The sequence below is a fragment of the Lathamus discolor genome, chromosome 4 (genome assembly GCF_037157495.1).
Source record: "Lathamus discolor isolate bLatDis1 chromosome 4, bLatDis1.hap1, whole genome shotgun sequence".
Taxonomy (NCBI): domain Eukaryota; kingdom Metazoa; phylum Chordata; class Aves; order Psittaciformes; family Psittacidae; genus Lathamus; species Lathamus discolor.
The window spans coordinates 11652510-11665826 of NC_088887.1; the positions used below are offsets into that span (position 1 = coordinate 11652510).

Here is a 13317-nt window from a genome sequence, read left to right on the forward strand (position 1 = left end):
TGGACTACGCTCTCCTAGCCTGTTCATTGTAAACAGACTGCATCATTTGAGGAATAGTAGCATTCTCTTATTAATACAGAGATAGTTTCCCTTTATAGTACACAGTACCAGTTAAAATTTTCTCTCGCTAATTATTTTAGGGTAGAAATTGTTATACTTTGAGACCTGGGGGAGGATGAAATTTAAAACAAATAAGCAAACAAACATAAGACAAACTAGAAAAAAGCCTCAGTCCTTTTTTTTTTTTTTTAATGATGGTTTTAAGCATATAGACAGAAGTGAGGAAAGAGAGAATGAGAATAAATAACAGTATTCCTAAGACACCCAGTAATACATTTTGTTTCTGCCTCACTACAAAATGACCCAAATGAATGTTGTTTAAACTTAGCTTATTTCGTAGATACCCTTGAGAATCTGGTAATAAATCAAATGCCAAACAAGTTGGTTCAGTAGTTTCAAAGTGGTGTATATACATAACATATGTAGACTGAATATCACTTGTGCCTGAACCTCACTGTTTTTCTCAGTTGAGATCTGTCTCCATTCTCATGGAAACCAACCACTGATTGACAGTAATGCTGTGAACTTCCACGTATTAGCTAATGCTGACTTTTCATGAAAATAGGAGCTGAGCGGAGTATTATGGAATATTCATGGAACAAAATTCCAGAGAGAGAGGTCTCAGGGTCAGGAGGAGGGAGGGAATGGGAGATAGATGCCAGATTGCCTGTAGAGAGTCCAAGCATGTGTTTTTGTTTGTAGCAATGATGCACATGCCTTTTGCGGGTGCAATTATTGCTTCTGCCTTTGAAAGTTTCACCATAAATCTGTTTCTCAATCTCCCTTCATTTTTGACCCAAATTAACCTCTTCTCCATACAGTTCTGTTACTTAACCTCAGCTTCTCTTGAGAATATCTATGCACCACCATGCTGTAGGTGTTCTCTCCTCAGTTTGAGAGATCACTCGGAATTCAAATCTGCTTCTGGACAGATTTAACTCATTAAGTATTTCTGTCTTTTCATGATCTTCATGCACTGGATTTTATATTCACTGAGTCATTGCAATGAACAACACCACATGAGTGAAAAAAAAAATCATTCGCCCTTTATTTTTGGTCTCTGCCTACCATCCAGCTTTAAGCAAAGGCATACGATCTGTAAGTAGCTGAAAGCTGAGACCGAAAGTATTTGAATATCCATTTAACATATCGTGACACTTTCCTTTTAATCTATCAAACGCTTAAAAATCTGATTTTTCTTGTTCTAGCAATAGCTTGTCTTATTTGAGTGACACCTTGGGTCTAATGAAGCTGACTGCAGGTGACTCACAGCTAACTGTGCAACAGATGTGGGGTGAAAGCTTTTAGCAGCCATGCACCTCCAAGTGGGAATTCCCAGCCTGTAGTATCTGTGACATTGATACTGTGCTATTTTCCCATGTCAGGCTTTATTGTGGACCTGACAGGTTCAAAGTCACGTAAGTTATGTCTTGTCATAGTGTGTTTCAGAAAAGAGGGATTTAAGTGTATTAGCATTTATTAGCTTTATTTAGGAAATGGACAAAAAAATGCATCTCCAGTATTCTTGTACTCTTAGGAAGCTTTGAACCTTCTGTGAATTTGGCCCGAATCCCTAGGTTGGGATGCTAACAAATGTGCTTCAGCTCGTTAGGTAAAGAGACTGCAGTTAAATTCAGCTGCTAGTTGGGTGGTATCCGACTGAATAGAACATGCACCCCAGTTTTTCATGTATCTTAAGTTACCATGAAGAGCTAAGCATCAGAATACAGAGTTGTATCATACTATGTACAAAGTCAGGCACTTTTCTATGCCTTCTCCTTCTGGAAGGAGAAGTTCTTTGATAGCCTGGGAGCTTGTTCAGGGTGAAATAGCACGCTGCCTGTGGGTTTCCCCAAATGCTTGAGGTGCATCATGGTATGTCCTGCAATGTGCAGGACTGATGCTGAGAGTGTAAGAGCTGTGGAATAGCTCACAAGCGTGAGCCTTGTGGTGCTGGGTAAGTCAAGGAGGGTCAGATGGGTTGGCAGAGTTTCATGGTTTCTGGTGTGCTGCCCACAGTGGTTTGAAGTAACTGCAGCCTGCATCAGTTCTGTCAAAGCTTGAGTGGTAGAACGCATCCCACGTGGGATGCAGCCAACTAAGTAGGGTCAGTCACTTGGAATAGCTGCTGTGTATGGATGCCTGTTGTCCTAAAGGCACTGTGAGCTTAGCAGGTTCCAGCCAAGAGCTTTCTGCAATGCTGTTTGTCAAGAAAACCATTCTTTTGAGCTAGAGGTGCGTATCTGGGCCCTCAAAATAGAAGTAATTTAAATGTATATATATGTATTTTTATTTATTTTATTTTATAAGGGGCAAAGTTGCCTGAAGCCTGTTTATTAGTTAATAACCCCCTCTAGGTTAGCGTCTCTAATCTTGTAATGAAATTGAGTTAATAAATCCAAGATATTATTAAATAAAGTAAGTATTTAATATTACTTGTCCTCTTTGAATCCAAGTTGCAATACAACAGAATTTCATTTTATAAATAACACCTTTCGTGCTAGCACCACAGGGCATGATTCAAAAGAATCTAAATAGAACATGAATGCTGTAATCAAATGCAGACCCCAGGAAGGCAGATTAAAAAGGCATGTTGCTGGTTAGCACAGCAGACAGGGTAAGTATAGCGGGTCACAGCAGAAAAGCTAGTTACAAAAACAAGGGCACAATCAACTGAAAATTGTTTGCTTGCCCACTCCAAACCATGACTGACTGCTTCTGTGTCCGTGACCTATTTTTTTTTAATAAAGGAAGATTTTGAGAGGTTGTTACATTTTAATTGCTTTGTACGAAACAACAAAAATCTCGACTCTGTGTTTGCATCTGGAGGACACTGGGAGAATACCTATTTATAGGCAGAGACGCTACATCTGGAAAAGACTTTTCCACTAGGTTTATCTCATCTCTCTCTGTTTATCTCATCTGGTTGCACCCACTGCCAAAGGCTGTGTATCTGTTCCTATACAGAGGCACATAGAGCAGAGAGGAAAGCTGCAGGGAACTGCCATGAAGCTTCCCTTGCAGGTGTTCAGCGCTGATGAGGGCAGGAGCGAAGGAAACGTGGTCTCCAAATCCCGTGAAGCCCAGGATGCAGAGGCAGCCCCTATCACGGTGTGACTCCCCCTTGTCGTGCAGCTGCCCGGCGTGCTGCATGTGCCTGGCTCTCCTGCCCGCACCATCTCACTGTCTTTCCTCTACGAGGATGTCATGAAGGTAGAGCAGGGGTTAATGGAGCAAAAAGCTGAATTAACCTCCGTGTGCTCACCTGCAGCTGCTCCCGAGGTCTGGTTGCAGCGTGGCTTGTCTCTAAGCACAGAGCCTGGGCTGTGTGGAGGGGAAGGGGGAAAATTCAAGGTCTCCAATCGCTCTCCTGCCTCTGCTGGGTTTCCTCCCCCTTACTTTGCTGAGAGAGGGGAGAGCATCAGCCTTTTTGAGGCTTATCCTCTCTAGACTGGTGCAAGGCAGGCAGAGAAAGAGAAAGCTTTAGGTCCTACTGTCATTTTTAAAGGATTCTGTTTAACCGTGTGTTTTCTGTGTGTGCATATGAGGATTTGCAGCCAGACGCATTCAGTCTTTGCGTTCCAGTGCTAACAGCCAAGTCAGGGGGTACACATAATTAATTAAATAATCTTATATATGCCCGTGTGTACAGATGTATACATTTGGATTGGTGTGTGTAACACTATTGTGAATATTGCAGAATACTGAACAGATATATATTACAGAAACAGCATGTGTTTTAATGAGGTATAACCTCCCAAGACTCCTGATTATTTGAATATTGGTCCCAAGAAGAAGGAACATCAGTACAGTTGCCTCACCAAGCTACATAAAGAATGAAAAGTATTTCTGTAGGCAGTCCGCTGCTTTTACTTGAGCAGGTAGGATCAAACTAGCCTAATGCAAATAATGAATTGCAAAAAATAGTGTGTAAACAGTATTGCAGAGAGGAAAAAAAGCCCCAGCCTTCCAGAGTGGCCTGCTGTACTCAAGGTAAATGAAATATTTAGTAGTGGCAGCAGCAAAAAATGAAATATGAGATCTTGCATCCCGAGTTATTAGTGACCTGTTCAAAGACAGGCTGAAAAGTGCCTTCACCAAATTAAAACTTTGAAAAAGGGCGCAAATGGGAAATGTCAAAATAAAAAATCGGAGGAAAATGATTGTCCTCCTGGCTCTTACTGTTTTGCAGTTCGGAGGCTGTGGCCACTGTTCACGGTAGTGAAACAAGAATGGCACAATTCAGTCTCCTGAAAGCTGGAATGGAAATAGCCTGCGCTGACAGGCAGGCAGTTGGAATTTGCTGTGATTTTGATCACAGTTGCATGATCTGTTTGCTTCATGTGTTTGGGGTTTTTTGTTTAGTCTAATTTTCAGAAACTTCATAGGGTTTTTTTGAGAGAGAATTTATTTGGTTCTCTGCGCCGTGTTTTTATCGTACCGCCATCCTTAATGCTTAATGATACTAAATAATAACACTGCTTAATTTAATGCCTGCTATTGATCTCTGGACTGTTTAGCAAATGACTTATTAAACACAGAGGGCCCTCACTTCCACCTATGTGAATCCCCTAAAGGCAGCTGAGGTACTGGAACCTAAGGTCCCTGCTAATTGTGTTGCCTGCTTAGCAATGTTGAAGGGTTCTCTCAGTGTGGTCAGGAATAAGTTTTTCAAATTCCATTCCTCTCTTGCTCTCTGGACACCTCTCAGCAATAAGGTTTCATTTGAAAGAGCTCAAATTTGCCTCAATTTTCTTAAGTATTTCTGGCAATGCTAGTAAGCATACAGGTAGTGAAGGGTGAACTATGGGCTGATCTGTAAGCGAGCAAAGCAGTTCTTGGTGAGGTCAGATCAGCTGACAGCTTCTCTCTGTTGCCCAGCGTCCTTTCAGGCTTGGGACCTCTGGTATCACCACAGATGAGTAGATGGGCAGATTTACAAGCTGCTGCTTAGTCTGGTAAAATCAGATTCTCCCCCCCTTTTCACAGTGCTGTATCAGTAATGTCACTAATACTGTTCTGTCTTAAGAAGTCTCTCAAAAACGCTTCCTTCTTTTACTTTATTAAGATCACCTTGGTAATGTAGGTCTAGAAAAGCCTTATCAATAGCTTCCCCAAAAGATCTGAGCCTGAAGGAGCTGTGATTTACTATAAATTTTGCATTAAAGGCTCTCTGCTTTTATTTCCAACCATACTTCAATCTTCAGCTTGTCTCTGCCTTATCCACCTGCATGGTAGACTGATTGTTGCTAACAGGAGTCTGTGACAGCATTGCTTCGCCAGCAAAGAACACACAGATGTAAAACTAATTAGTTTAAAAAACATGTTTTCGTTTGTGCCTCACAAATACAGTAGTGCTCAGGAATTTGACAGATTAGGCAATTTTTCTTAGATTTGGGAAGCTGGGTTTTGGGGTGGGTGCTCTGCACATTCAGTATTGCAGCTCTGTCTCAAATGGAAGCGTGCCCTAGAAATAAAAGTGCAGGTTGAGACTAGCAGGGCATTTCTCATGAACTTTTTGGTCTTTTGCCCTGCTTCTCTGAAGTAGGTCCTCACCTGGTGTACTCTGCTTCACTGGTCATGAACCAAAACACAACATCGCCAAGCACCTTCGTTATCATCCGCTATCTGTGAGCTTCCAATGCTCTACATGAGAGGCAGGTTTAATAAGCTCCTTAATAACGACTTGTAGCATCTTGGTTTCTTGTAGACTCGGGCCATCCCCAATTCTAGGTCTCCAAATGTGCTTGATAAATTCTTTGAATTACTCTTTCAATTGCCATCTGTAGTTCCTCATGAAGAGACTGCTATTTGCCTTGCCTTGTGCCAAAACAGGCGATAGGTTTTTTTGCAAAGCATAGGGACTGCACTGAAATCACTGAACTCATGTCACTTGTGAGCTGCAGTATGATAACGTTAGCTTTAAGTAGACTACAGTTGCAGTCTTGTGAGATGAGAAGGCAGGATTTGGAACTCCAGGCCCCAAAGCTAAAAAATTACAGGGAGGTACAAGAGAAGAGAATTTCACGTGCCTCGGGTTTTAAAATATATCAGTAAAAATATTCCTATAAATAGTCATCATAAAATGTCCGTGTTGTGCATAAATATACACGTACATACATACATATAGATGCATATGCACGCATCTATATGCTGTGACCTTCTCCTCCTTCCCCTTGCCTTGAACTTCCTCTCTGAATGTGTCCTAATGGCCGAGCGATGATCAGATCTAAGGAAATTTAGCACTGCGTGAAACCTTGGACTAGTGACATCTGTTGAATCCGGACAGTTTTGTTTGCCTAGTGGGAAATGGCACAAACTTCCCAATATTATGTTTTTTTTTAAGTTCGTGTTGCCCTCCTCTTTTCCCTCCCCTCCCTGCCTTCTTCCCCCCCCCCCCCCCCCCCCCCCAAGAGAGGGTAGCTTCAGGAGACATGGCTGCTTTCTTGCTTTTCTGGTGTGGTGTAAAGTTTTCCGTCGAGAGACAATAATGTACATTCCTCTGGCAGGACGGGGTGGATTTTTTTGTTTCTCTTGCTGTTGTTTATTTATAAGACATTTCCTCTTGCTTAGTGGAAGTTTGATCGTAAGAGGCTCCAGTGATTTTCCTTCCCACCTCTCCCCTCCCTAATTCTCTGCCTCGGCACTCACCCTGGAACAGAGAGAACTCAAAAAGCCCATCGGCGCAGGGCGCGCTTCGCAGCCAAGCCCTGCCACTCTCCAGAGACTGTGAGGTGATTCTCCTTCGTCACCGCTTGGACCAGGAACCGCAGCCCTGGTGAGTGGTGAGCTCCCAGAATTTGATGTGTCAAGGCTTCTATTCTCGGGGCCGCTGCGGCGAAGCAGGAAATAAAGAGATTTTTTTTTTTTTCTTTTTTTGTTGTTGTGTTTTGCCCTTTTTTTTTTTCTCTTTTTTTTTTTTTCCTTAATATATAAAAACAAAACCAGCAACAAGCACAGAGGAGGATGGAGCTTGGAGCAGAGGCTGCCGAGCCGAGGGCAGGGGACCTCCCGCACCCCCCGGGCATTGGGGCTGAGCCCGGCTCGGCCTCCCCGCAGCCGCCGGTGGGGGTCAGGCTCGGCACCCGCGGCCGAGATGGAGATGCAGCGGGGGGGGGGCATGGGGAAAGAGGGCTGGGTGAGACGGGAATGGGGGGGCGGGGGGAGCATGGGAGAGCGGCATTGGGGCGGGGGGGAGAAATGTTAATCCTGCGCTTGGAGTTTCTGTCTGGCAAGTTTTCATGCCTCTGTGTTCTGAGCATTTACATTATGCTCTGAATACCTGATTGCCCAGCCAAGCAGAAAAGAAACTCTACAGTGGATGCATAGTAAAAGAAAATGCTTCTGTGGAAGCCACCGCTGGGAATAGGAAGAACTAGTTGGTTTACAGGCTGCTGGTCCATTTGAGGAAAGGGTCGGATTTTTAAACTTTTTTTATTTTATTATTATTATTGGTTTTAACTCTCTTGCTTCCCTCCTGTTGTCTTTGTGTCTGTATGGGGAACTGGGGATCACAAAAAAAGAAATACTTTGGAGAACTTCATGTACAAAATCTTGGATGTTTAACGAATAGGGTGTCTCAGCCAACATCAAGGTACTTTTGCAGAGTTATTTCCAGCTGTTGGATAGGGAAGCTGAGGCATAGAAAACTGCACTGGTTTGCTCATGGTCGCCTAGGAAAGCCAGTGAAAGAAAAAGGAGTAGGATGTGCATCTCTAGTTTCAGGCCCAGATTGTCTCCTTTTGGCCTCTCCTGCTCTGTTGAATATATCACTTCTGTTAATCTTTTACTGCTGTATTGCTAAAGGAGGTCAGGGCTGTGTGTGGGCTGTTCCATTCATCCTTCATCATCTCTCATATTATCTGGCTCGAAGAAACAAGTCATTTCTTGACTAATGTCTTCAACTCTTAACAAAGTAGGCATGTAAGAAACATGGTGGCAGTCAAAGTATTTGGTTTTTGAGGTATTATCCTGTGCTTTGAAACACATCCCTGGCAAAAAGAATGAGATGTTCAATGGTACCAGCGTATCTGCCATGAGGTGTTAGCTAGGAAGCATTCTCCTCACCCTTTCCTTGCTTCTGAGTTGGATTCATTCAGCAAGAGCATCTTTCTGGCCCCCAGGGAGACAGCCCCGCTCAAAATGCTGCTGGTCACCTGTGACATATGGACAAGTCTGTTCACCTTTTCCCTGGTTTCATGCCCAGTGTAAGTCCTGAGGACAGCACGTAAAGGCTGGCACTGAATGATCTTTCACTGGAATTACTGGTGGCTTTGACGTTGACTTCAGAACTGAGCTCTCAGTATCAAATCGCCTCCAACCCAAATTAAAGTACTTGCTGTTTCTTATAACCAGTAAGTAAAGTCATGCAAGATTTGGTGGTTTTACTGCTTGGCAATTTTTGCAAGTGTTTCTGCTGGTTACAATCCACGTGGGGTTCTCAGTCCCTCCCTCGGCTTCAGTTTCAGCCTGAAGTTTCAGAAAGCCTGAAAGCTTTAAGTTGGAGATAGACAAAACCTCTGCGTTTCATCTGGTTTTGCGTTAGAACCATACAGAACTGTGAACGCCTCTTTTTAACGTATACATAACCATAAGTTGACTGCAGACCCTTTTCAGCACTGAGCAGTGAGGGTTAGCTCTTTCTCTTCATTCCCTGGTGCTGTGGAACCTCTCTCTGAACCGAAACTAAATCACCAGCTTTTAACAAAACCTGCAATTAAGTTGGCTTATCCTCTCAGTGAAGAGTCTTACATACACATAGAAATAACCTTTACGTACATCAAAGCCCCAATCCGAATGGTCCCAGCTTTTGACTAAATTGATGTTAAGATCCCGACTCGTCTGTTGCATCACCTTTCTGCAGTGTACTCAAAGCAGCTGACAGATCAGAACATCCCAAACTTTCAGGCAGTTCACATCACAGATAGAAACATAATGGATTTTTTTCTTTTCTCTAAATGGGCTATACTGAACGCCCACACACACTTTTGGGTCTGATCTTTGAAGCTTATCTCTGATTTACTTTCTCCCTCCAGGCAGTGTAAGTCTGAAAGACATAAGTACTTCTGAAATGGAAAGTTCTCAAAGCACAGCGCTAAATGTCTGAAACTTCAAACTTCTGCCTGTATAACACTTGTTCTCTGGATATACTGAAGGCAAGGGCTGTCACTCCGGCAACTTTCACTAAGAAGGCAAAACAATGTTCAGTCTCTTTCTTTAAGAGTCTCTGTGTTGCTGCAAACCTCTCGATGCTTAAATTATTCAATTAATGTATTTACTCCCTAAGTCTCTGTGGTAGCAAGGGAACTTGTCTTCACTGGTATTTAGGTACAGCGATGTGGAGAAAATAGGCACTTTCTTTATACCATAACGGTATAACCTGCTTATGGAATGTAGTACAAGGTTATAATGGCTTGTCTATGGTCTAAAATCATTAGGATGGCTATCTGCCATTTCAAATCATATTTTAATCGTCTGTTTAAGAACCCTGGGATGGTAAGGTGATAAATTGCCTCATTAGTAGTAGCTTCTTTGTCTATTGTGTAATAGTTTGCCATAGTTGCTTTAAAAAATTGGAATTAATACATACGGTCGTTCTTGTATAGATGCACTGTTTGCCCCCAGCAGTAGCCATTTTATTTACAGCATCCCTTCCAACTACTGATCTCAAAGCGCTTTACATGCACTGACAAATTAAACCTCCCTTATTTACCGCTAGATAAAGTGTGAAAAGTGTCATTTGTTGCCTGACACCAGAGAAGAGAAAATGGTAGACTTTCACTTGTGTTCAAACCACCAGTTTATACTCTGGGGGAAGAAAATATATATTTATGTAGCAGAATGAAAACCACTGTTTTCTGTGCAACAGTTTTGTTTGATGTGATACGGTTGTTGTTCTGTGACTGTTAACTGCATCAGACAAGAACAAAGCATAGAAAAGGATGTAATGATAAAGGTACATAGATTCATAGATACTGGGACACTTCAGAAGTAGAAGAACTGAAGCTACATCCAGAGATGATTTTTGCATGAAAAGTACTTTAAAAAAGCTGCCTCATTTTATGGCTTGAGGTTTTTTTTCTTACTGTATATTCTAGGCCTTTCTTTCCTAAAAGTTGACCAGCAGCTTGTTTTCCAGGGTCACAACAATGAAACAGCACTAATTCCCCTTCCTGTTAATCAGAAAAGAAAGTGAAACTTGATTTTGAACCATAGGGAAAGTTGTGAAAGTAAAAGGGATGTGCAAGCTCCTGAGGTAAAGCAGCCACTAATCACAGATCGCAAATTACCAGTTGCAGAGTCGTGACATGGAACATTTGAACAAGTAAGTTATGGTTTAGTGCGAGGTGTCTCTGCCCATGGCAAGGGGTTGGAACTGAATGATCTTAAGGTCCTTTCCAACCCAAACCATTGTATGGTTCTGTTCCCTTAGTTGAAGAGATAGGTGCATGAATGGTGATATGAAGGTTTTTTAGGTTTTTCTTCCTGTCCTGGCTTGGGAAGGGGGGATGGGTGAATAACATAATGAGAATGGAAGGAAAAGGAATAGGCTTTAGGAGGCCTGAATCTGTATCCCAGGCTCATTGCTGTGTGATCGTTACCTCTATGTGTGTCTCCCTTACCCACCTGTAGAATGGAAATACTCTTTTCCTGCCCTCACAGGGCTGCTGGAAAGGAAAACTTGATCAGATTTAGCCAGGCTCAGGCATGCTGAAAAAAAAGCCTGTAAATACAGCTCATAGATCCCCCCGTTGCTGCCTTGTTTGTTTTTTCCTCTGTGCAAGCTTCCAGTTCCTGGAACCGAGGCGAGTTCCAGAGCTAGCATGGGTCTGTGCTGCTGGCAAAACAAAGCAGGTGCAAATTACGGTGGAAATGAAATAGCTGGTGCTTTGAGGCGGTGGAGTGCCCAGTTCACCTCAGGGTATATGTCTGCGTTCACAAAACATGGCTATCACACATACCCTGATTCATTAGATGTGTTATCCAGCAAACAAGAAGCCTAATCATGTTTTCGAGGGAACATTCTTATGATAAACTCTGCTTTAGTGAAACTCTGCGTATAGTGCAATTTCTCCTGCCCGTGTATATTACACGGTGAAGAAAAGCTACCCCGCTGCGTATCAGAAGGCTGTAATTTCATTTAGGGGTTCTATTGACATCATAAACTGCAAGAGCAGAGCTCAAGTGGCTATTTAAGTCATAGGAACTTCAGACTGAAATTACTGCCTGGCAGTAACCGGCCCTCCCCCCACGGGCCCCCACGTACATACTTCATGTTTTCGTCCCTATGCCTATAAATAAAAGTCTCTTCAGTGGCTATGGAAGAGAGTGGTTCCAAAATACCAGCATTATCCACCACCCTCGCCATCGATGCGCCTTCCTGACAGCCAGGGGAGGGAGCGGGAGCCCCAAGCCCATGTGGGACCATGCGTGGAGATAGCACTTTAAGGGCTCTGGCTGAGAGCAGCAAAAGGTGAATATGCCCGTGCTCACTAGTGAGGCTGTTTGTTGCCATCATAGCTGACATACCTGACCTTTCCTACTCATAAGCTGTAGATATCCACCCTGGCAAATGTGAAGATGAATGCACTGTGCCACCTGCGAGCCATAAGGCTACAGCACGTCTCCTATTTATACCGAGGCTCGCTAGATCGGTCCCTGCAGCCCCAGGGCTGCCCCATAGTGCTGTTGGCAGTGCAGGGCAAGGGACAGGAGCAGGGAGAGGGCTCAGCGCTGCCCCACATCCATGCATGGGAGAACAGAGTTGAACATCCCTGTGGTAAGACCTGATGCACCTAAGCAGGAAAAAAAAATCCCCCTTTTTTGTATTAACATTTAATAATGCACAGAGCAGCAGCCGCATTGACAGAAGTTCACACATTTCATCCATATGGGCTTGTTTCAAGACAAGAGTGAAGTCAGGGAGCATTTGCTTTTTATCAGGAAAGCGAGGTTAACCATTCATTAGAGCTTGTCAAGAAACCTCAAATTTAAGGCACAGGAAGAGACTTTTCATTAGGACAATGGACAAGAATCATTAGTTTTGTGCACCATAGATACCCAGTGTAGGCATTTTAATTTGGCTCTCTGAAAACCAAAGCAGCTCAAGTTCCTGTGAAAGCTAATCTTTGTTTCCCGTATCCTTATTTTGTTCTAGATAGTGGGAAAGAAGTGTTTTTTATTCTCACTGATTCCGAGACCTTGGGGTAGGAGATAGGTGTTAAATTACCAGTGGGAATGGAATTAATATTTATTTATTTTATCTGAACCATTTTGTCCCTTCTTACATTTCATTTAACAGAATGACAGCTCACCATGTAGGTTAGAAAAAGCACTCAGTTATTTATTAGTATTTCCATTCTTTTTAAAGGAAACTTTAATTTGCTCTTGGACCTAGGTTTTTTCTGGAAAATCAGTTAAATCATTGCCTCTCCTTCTTAAATGCCACTGTCCTTTGATTCCTGAGACCATGGTACGGCTTAAATGAAACGGCAGCTTTGAAATTAAATAAACAAGGTTTATATAGCTATTAGACATGGCAGTCTGCAGTAGCAGGGTAGACTTTTCTGCTCTGAAGGTAAGCTGTTCACACTTGCATTTCATCTGCTTTGAGCAACAAACTACGCCGAGTCTGGATCGGCAGTTATCCTAGAGAATATGCTTTCAGTATTCTCTATGAATCTGTGAGAGCAGCTTATACACACACACACACACACACACACACACACAGTATAAATGGGAGAAGTGATTTTTGAACTCTGTTGCTGGCTGTGAGGGCTAGGGATGCAGGAATCAGTAGCATCTCTTCTCCTTCTGCTTCTGTCCTAAAAAACTCTAGCCAGGTCTTTTTGTGCCATTCCTTACCCACTTCCATCTGCTTTATGGACTTCTGAACCTTGTTATGACTAAAGTTACTGTGCTGGCTGTGTGCATACTGCAAGTGAGAAAAAAAATGAAGTCCACAAACTGTGGATAACAGCAGATCCCACAACACAGTGAAATCAAAATAGGATGTTGTATGCCAAGACACAGAGTTCTCATGGTCCTTATCTCTGTATGGAATAACTGGAAGTGGTTACAGTTTCCTTCATTTAGCATAACTGAATGTATCGAGGGCTGAGTATCTTCAGTGAGATATTGACTGCCTGATGGCATGCATCCTAATTTCAGGACGTGATGTCCTGGCATGAAGATAGGGTAGCCTTTTGTCCCACCGAGTCTTGAGTGCTTGAAATCTAAAGCTATGATACTGTATTG

The 13317-nt window shown here is 42.9% G+C and overlaps 1 protein-coding gene across 16 annotated transcripts in view; it reads left to right on the forward strand.

Annotated features, from left to right (window-relative positions):
* Nucleotides 1–13317, forward strand: part of ZBTB20 (zinc finger and BTB domain containing 20) — a 490951-nt gene that overhangs the window by 292844 nt on the left and 184790 nt on the right. The window contains exon 6 of one of the 16 annotated variants that reach the window (XM_065676353.1): nt 6722–6838. The exons of 14 other annotated variants lie outside the window; for them this stretch is intronic. The gene's annotated coding sequence lies outside the window, so the exon portion shown is untranslated. Of the gene's footprint in view, nt 1–6551; nt 6839–13317 lie in introns of those variants that run through there. One more of the 16 variants, XM_065676363.1, reaches the window with a different exon arrangement.